The following is a 7328-nucleotide window of genomic DNA, read 5'->3' as shown; positions in this document are numbered from 1 at the left end:
TATGGTTATTAATATAGAAATATAGATTAATGGATGAAAATATATAGCCAAAAAACAGCCTAAAAAATTCTCATTTTGATTTCCTTAGTTATGATGACATTCTAAATATGTGGAGAATATATAACATTGTACTGAAACACACCTTAAACGTAATGGACTTAAGAGCAATTATCATTCAAATGCTAGTATGTCTAAAATGACTAACATGTTAAATGTGTAATTAATACTCTTATTCTAGGAACAACCTGTCTGCCAAGAACTGAGTGTTCCTGAAATATGGGACTTTCAAATTTAAAATAGGGACAGTCCCAGGAAAACTGCAACTCGATCATCTTAGATGATACCATAGTAGAGGACTGGAGGTCATGATATAAAAAACTGATGGGCTAGTTTGTAGGACTACGGATAGATAGTCTTGCGACTTCCTGTAAGAGTCTTGGGGTCAGAGGGTGAGTAGGCAGTGAAATCATCATGCAAGTCCTCGTGGGATGAGGAAAAAATATTGGAATTTGTTTCAATTGTAAATGGCCCACAGCGAGGGTTTTTGAGAAGGGTGTGACTCATGTGCTTCCATATGGTATAAAGAATTTTTCCAGCTGTTATGGAGAGAATAGAGACGCTGCCTAGACAACAGATTGGAAGGAACTGCACCGAAGTGTTTCTATGGGTATTTTCGAGTGATTAGAGTTTTGTTTTTCTTCTTAATATTACTTTTATGAGTTGAATTTATTGATATTCATTACTATTTTAAATAAAACGATTATTTTTATTGAAAAAATAAGCTTTATAACTATTCTCAACCTTAGACATTCACAAATTCTAAAACTCTAATTCACTTGAAACTTACTGGATTTCGTTAACCAATGTCACCATAATAAAAATAAAAAATAAATAAATTAAAACTCTCATTCAGATAATAAAAGTAAAAATAAAATCTTTTCCCAAGCACAAACACAATAGTACATTCCTTTTATCTTATTTTTGGTGTCTTAGGCAGATTCACTATACTAGACAAAATGTTTGGAGGTGATATTATTAATCATTTGATCTAATGGCATCTTCGATATTTCTAACAAGGAAGGTTTTTAGGGTTTAGCGTTGTAACACTGATAGCAATGATTTCACACAAAAACACACACACAAACATACACACTCACAGTTAATTCGTGAAAGTTATTATGTCGAAAAGCTTCAGTAAAATAAACCATAAGTGTTTTCCATGTTAATGACCACCAGAATTTTTTCTTATTTTTATTCATAGATAATAATTGTCAGTCGTATCACTTGAAACTGTGAAAGACAATGGCTAGGTAATTACTTGTGTTTCCGCACACCCATGTCATTACAAATTAGTGAAGTTCACCTCAAATTGTCAGCATCCAGTTCCATTGATCTCTTAGTAAGTTTCTAAAAGCAGGAAGTTACAGCGATGTGCAGTTAATGCTGGCAGCTGCAAATAGACTGCCTACAGGTCTGTTTTTGTAAAGAAAAATTTCAATTAGTGAAAGCCATGGGCATCAGCTTTCAAAAAGAGGAAAAGAAGTTTTCTATAAATCTTTGATCTTTTCTGCTGCATCATGTTTTTTATGAGAGTTACAGTGCTCCTGCTTAAAAAGCTTCTACAAAATAATTTTGTTTTCAAGACAGCAAGATTAAAGGCTTAGAACTTATATTCAAATAATGGTGCAGAAATAAAATGTTAAATTTAGATCATATTTATAAGAAATTCAGTAAATTTCAAAGTAGCTAGGAAGTAATAAAATAAGTGAAATAACTCATTTCATTCACTTTTTTTTGAATTGATATTATCAGTATTTCATAGATTGGCTTTGCATTATCTTTTCTTCCTGATCTTTCTCTGTTTTGCCATTACTTTGTGAAATGGCACTTTATAGATTTTTTTGATTCATGATATTTCCTTTCAAAAATATTGTTTTCAATCTCTGTTCTCTTCTTGATGGGGGATAACTTCGTGACAAAAGAGAGGAGGGACTCTCAACATCTTCACTGTTTCCATCAGTCCACTCCTCCATTAAAGAAAACAAAGTTGGTCAATGTCATGTATAGGATGTGGGCATTTAGAAGGTCCACACATAGAAATAGATGTTAGGGACTGCCATGAAAGAAAAGTAACCTGAGGTGAATTATAGTCCTCCTTTCTAATGATATTAGTGATTTATTCATCTCAACATGCAATCATTATTCTTTTTATTTTTGAATCTAGCCTCTAAACCTTATTCTTACTCTGTTCACCTTTAAAATATATGGCTCTAGGTAAAACCATAAAAATAATAATTCTGTCGATAAAATATAGAAATATATTTGTAACGAACTGCATAATTTCTCATGAAATACTTCATTTTAAAAGTACTTTTGACAGGGTTCCACAGCAGCACTAAGTGGGAGAGTTGTAGATGTGGGAGTCTTGGAGAGTAGAACTTGGCTCTATGAATTAGAAATCAAGAGCAACAAAACAAACAAACAAACAAACAACCCCCCCCCCCGCCTAAGAAAATCAGAGTCATAGATAGATGGCATGACATTGGCAGCAAATGTGAATACGTAGAGACTGACAGCCAAAAGTAGAGAGATCTAGACCTAAGTCTAATAGATAAAAAAAGAAAATAGTCAAGGCAGATAAATTAGAATTGTATCACAATCGCTGTCTGTCAACATTCCTGTTACTGATCATTCAGTAACTGACAAATTAACTATACTTTGTGAGCTAGATCTCAAGCCATTAGCAATGTTCCTTTAAAGCATAAAATGAACTCTGTCTATGTTAATTATCAAGTAAAGAAGAAAGAAGAGAAACTTAATTTGCCCAAAGTGGCTTCATTTAGAAAACACAAATTATTGTTCTGCCAACATCTTATCGTATTTGAGTTGGGGCCTTGGTAAACAGGAAGTTCTTAAAGAACCACTTTTTAGTACCAATATTAGTTTGTGTGCTTCATGTAAAATACTTTTCCCAACAATATAGCACACAGTATATTTCTTGTGAAATCACATGAGGCATGATGCTTTTCTCAGCGCAGATAAGGCTCGTTGTAATTTATGTTTTATATAATCTATAAATATTTGTAGATTATATAAAAATCTACATATTTGTAGATTTTTGTAAATCTAAGGGCATACAGAAGAAGCTACCTGGAGACTGGTAGAAGGGGTGGATCTATGGAACAGGTTGGTCCCACATCCATGGGTAGCGTTTAAAAATTAGAAGGGATGTTCAGCTGTGGATGTTCCCCCTGAGAAGTGAGGGGCCCCACTCTCACACCAGGCTCCCCAGACCAGGGTTAAAGTGCCAGAAAGAGAAGTCCACGCAATTTCTGGCTGTGAAAACCAGCAGAGGTTGTGTCTGACTAAGAGAGAATGTAGTCCCAGAAATTCTTCTTAAAGGACCCAGGCATTGACTTACTCACTGATTAACTCATTTCTGAGCTCTAGCACTGGGACAGCACCCTGAAATCAGGGACATATGAGGAGGAACTGAATTTTCTGGCTTCAGGGTGAGAGCCGGAGGGGCAACTTGTTCCCAAAGAGAAGTGCTGGCAGAAGATATTATTCCTTTATTGAGCTCTCCCCCCTACCCAGAGTACAGAAGCAGTCAGGCACTTTAATAGTTTTCATCAATATAGCTAACATCATTCGCCCTGCCCTAGTGATTCTTTGAGACCCCATCCCACCAAACATGTGGGCTCATCCAAGCCACTTCCGGAGGCTTTTCCATACAAATGGCTTTTCTTGGTTCATGCGGCAGACTTTCTTAAAATCTCTCAAAGGTTCACAAACCCCAAATAAGCATCATCTGGCTTTGGTGTTTCTCATACCTTTTGCTGAGCAGCCCCAAGACTGGCAGTAGTGGTGGCCAGCTTTGGTTCGCAGCTTAGCCTCTTCCAGGTGACTCCAAGACCAATACAAGTGGCAACCATCTACAGACCATTTTGTAGCTCATAGTAAGTGGTCCCAGGCAGAGCATAGGCAGCAGGTGACGTTGGCCTGCAACAGAGCCCCTCCTGAGAGGCCCCAGAACCAACACACCTGGTGGCCAGTTTCACGCCACACCGGAGTAGCACCCACCTATCTCTACAAAAGACACACATAATGGGCAGACTCAGCAGGCACCAGAGCACTGTTAAAATGAATCCTGCTCCATAGGCTCAGCCCCTGTACAACTTCTCCACTGTGGTCATGGCCAGTCCTTATAACTAATGTCTGAAGGTCAATCTCTCCATTGACATACAAACAACAATCAAAGCTCAACTATAATAGGAGGGAATGTATAACCCACACAAATGGATACTGGAGCACCTGGCTCAGGTAACCAGGGTGACTGAGCCACTGGGTCCCATGGGATACCTACTACATAAGACCACTCTACTAAGACTGGGAGATATAACAGTTCTATCAAATACATACAAACAAACACAGGGAGGCAGCCAAAATGGAGAGACAAAGAAACATGTCCCAAATAAAAGACCAGAACTAAGCTCCAGAAATAAAACTAAACAAAATGGAGTCAAGCAATTTACCAGATGCAGAGTTCAAATCACTGGTTATAAGGATCCTCAATGATCTCAGTGAGAACTTCAACAAAAGAGATAGGAAACAAAAATGGAGATAGAAAAAATAAAAAAGAACCAGTTAGAAACAAAGAATGTAATAAGTGAAATGAAAAATACACTAGAGGGAATCAATAGTAGTTTAGCTGAAGCAGAGGATCAAATCAGTAATTTAAAAGATAAGGTTGCAGAAAACAATCAGAACAGCAATAAGAAAAAAGAATTGAAAAAAATGAGGGTAGTTCAAGGGGCCTCCAGAACAACATCACAAGGAGAAGAGAGAGAGCAAAACTTTATTTAAAGAAATAATGACAGAAAACTTCCCTAAATTAGTGAAGGGAATAGACATGCAAGTCCAGGAAGCACAGTGTACCAAACAATATGAACCCAAAGAGACCCACACCAAGATACATCATAATTAAAATGCCAAATGTAAAAGACAAAGAGAACCTTAAAAGGAGCAAGAGAAAAGCGGTGAGTTATCTACAAGGGAGTCCTCATAAGAATGTCAGCTGATTTATAAATAGAAAATTTATAAGCCAGAAGGTATTGATTGGCACGAAGTAGTCAAAATGATGTAAAGCAAGGACCTACAACCAAGATTACTCTACCCAGCAAAGCTATTATTTAGAATCAAAAGACAGATAAAGAACTTTCCAGACAAGAAAAAGCTAAAGGAGTTCATCACCACCAAACCAGTATAAAAAGAAGTATTTAAAGGACTTCTTTAAAAAGAATAACAAGAAAATAATAAGAAAAATAATAATCATAAATATAAATAATAAAATGGAATAACTACATACCTATCAACAATTACTTTAAATGTAAAAAATTAATGCTCCGATCAAAAGGCATAGAGTGGCTGAATGGAGAAGAAAATAAACCCCTTACATATGCTATCTAAAAGAGACTCACTTCAGATCAAAAGGCATGCACAAACTGAAAGTAGAGGAATGGAAAAAGGTATTTCATTAAAATGGAAATGAAAAAATAAAGTTGGGGTAGTAATACTTATACCAGATAAAATAGACTTTAAAACAAAGGCATGACAAGAAAGAAAGAAGGACTCAGTAACATTCTTTGCACTGTTATTTACAATAGCCAAAATATGGAAAAAAACTTGGGTGTCCATCAATGGATGAATGGATAAAGAGGTGGTATATGTATACAATGAAATATTACTCAACCATAAAAATGAATGAAATCTCACCATGTGCGACACGAATGAAGCAAGAGGGTGTTGTGCTGAGTAGAGTAAGTCAGACAGAGAAAGATAAATGCCATATGATTTCACTTATATGTAGAATGTAAAGAACTAAAGTATTTAACCACATATATGAAAATTTGTCTACTTTGGAGCTACTCTCAACTCTTTGCTAAATATTCATTCTTGGCATTGCTCTGAGTACATGTAACGTTTTGGGCGATCCAGAGAAATGACAAATATAATACCTGATTTTGAGTAATTTTAAAAAGCTATTGATGATATCCCTATACAAAAATTTTACTTTATTTATTTCTAGTCTTTCCTAAATGCATAGATTTTAGCCAGAAACAATGATTTCAGGCTTTGAAAATGTAAAATGAGTCCAGATACATCTTTATTAAAATTGGAAAATACTCCTCAGCCTTAAAATTGTACTAATTCCCATTCATATTTGATATATATCTACCACTAAATTATTTCTCCATAATTTCAAGTATCCAGATAACAATGAAAATAAAATCAATTTTAAAGAAGCACATATTTCGTGAATATCTTTAGAAATAGTCAGATATTGACCAAGTCTGTTGAATGTGAAGAAGTTGAATATGGTATTCCAGGGGATATTTCTTCCTGAGTATTTTTTTAACTATGCTGACTACATGTTTTTCAGTAGTCATCTGATCATAAGCCATGCTCATATTACCAAATAATTTTCCAATAAGAAAGTATAATTCTGTTTTTTAGACATACTATTTTATTTTGTGAGTGCCTATTATGAACCAACAACTTGATGGTTGCTTTTATACTTACCAACTTATTTAAGTCTTGATAATTGGAAAATGCCTCATTTATAGGTAGAAAGAGTGAAAATGTTTTATAATTTATTTAGTTAGCTGCAGAATGGAAGTTTAAAGCTGGTACTGGCTGATTCAAAAGTCTATATTCTTTTATTTTAACTAAAAATCAATATATATTATGATATTGATGCAAAAAAAAATTCTCAACAAAGTACTAGCAAAATAATTCAACAGCATATTAAAAGGATTACATAGTATGCCCCAGTGGGACAAACCTCAATCAACGTTTTCAAAAAATGATACTGGATCGACTGTATATCTACATGCAGCAAAATGAATCTAGACACAGACTTTATATCCTTCACAACTCAAAATGGATTACAGAACTAAACGTAAAATGCAAAACTGTAGAACTCTTAGAAGATAACATAAGAGAAAACTCAGATGACCTTAGGTATGGAAATGACATTTTAGATACAACATTAAATGCATGATCCATAAAAATAAATTGATAAACGGGACTTTATTTAAATTTAAAAATTTTGTTCTAAAAAAACAATGTCAGGAGAATAACAAGCTACAGACTCGAAAAAGGAAAAAAAAAAACATTTATAAAAGATTCATCTGATAAAGTACTGTTCTCCAAAATATACAAAGAACTCTTAATATACAAAGAACACAATAAGAAAGAAAACAATTTAAAGAAGGCCAAAGACATCTCACCAAAGAAGAAATACTGATGGCAAATAAGTCTATTAA

Source organism: Pteropus vampyrus, unplaced genomic scaffold, assembly GCF_000151845.1.
Source record: "Pteropus vampyrus isolate Shadow unplaced genomic scaffold, Pvam_2.0 Scaffold17, whole genome shotgun sequence".
Taxonomy (NCBI): Eukaryota; Metazoa; Chordata; class Mammalia; order Chiroptera; family Pteropodidae; genus Pteropus; species Pteropus vampyrus.
The sequence above is the reverse complement of the archived record's forward strand: the minus strand, read 5'-3'. Positions refer to the sequence as shown.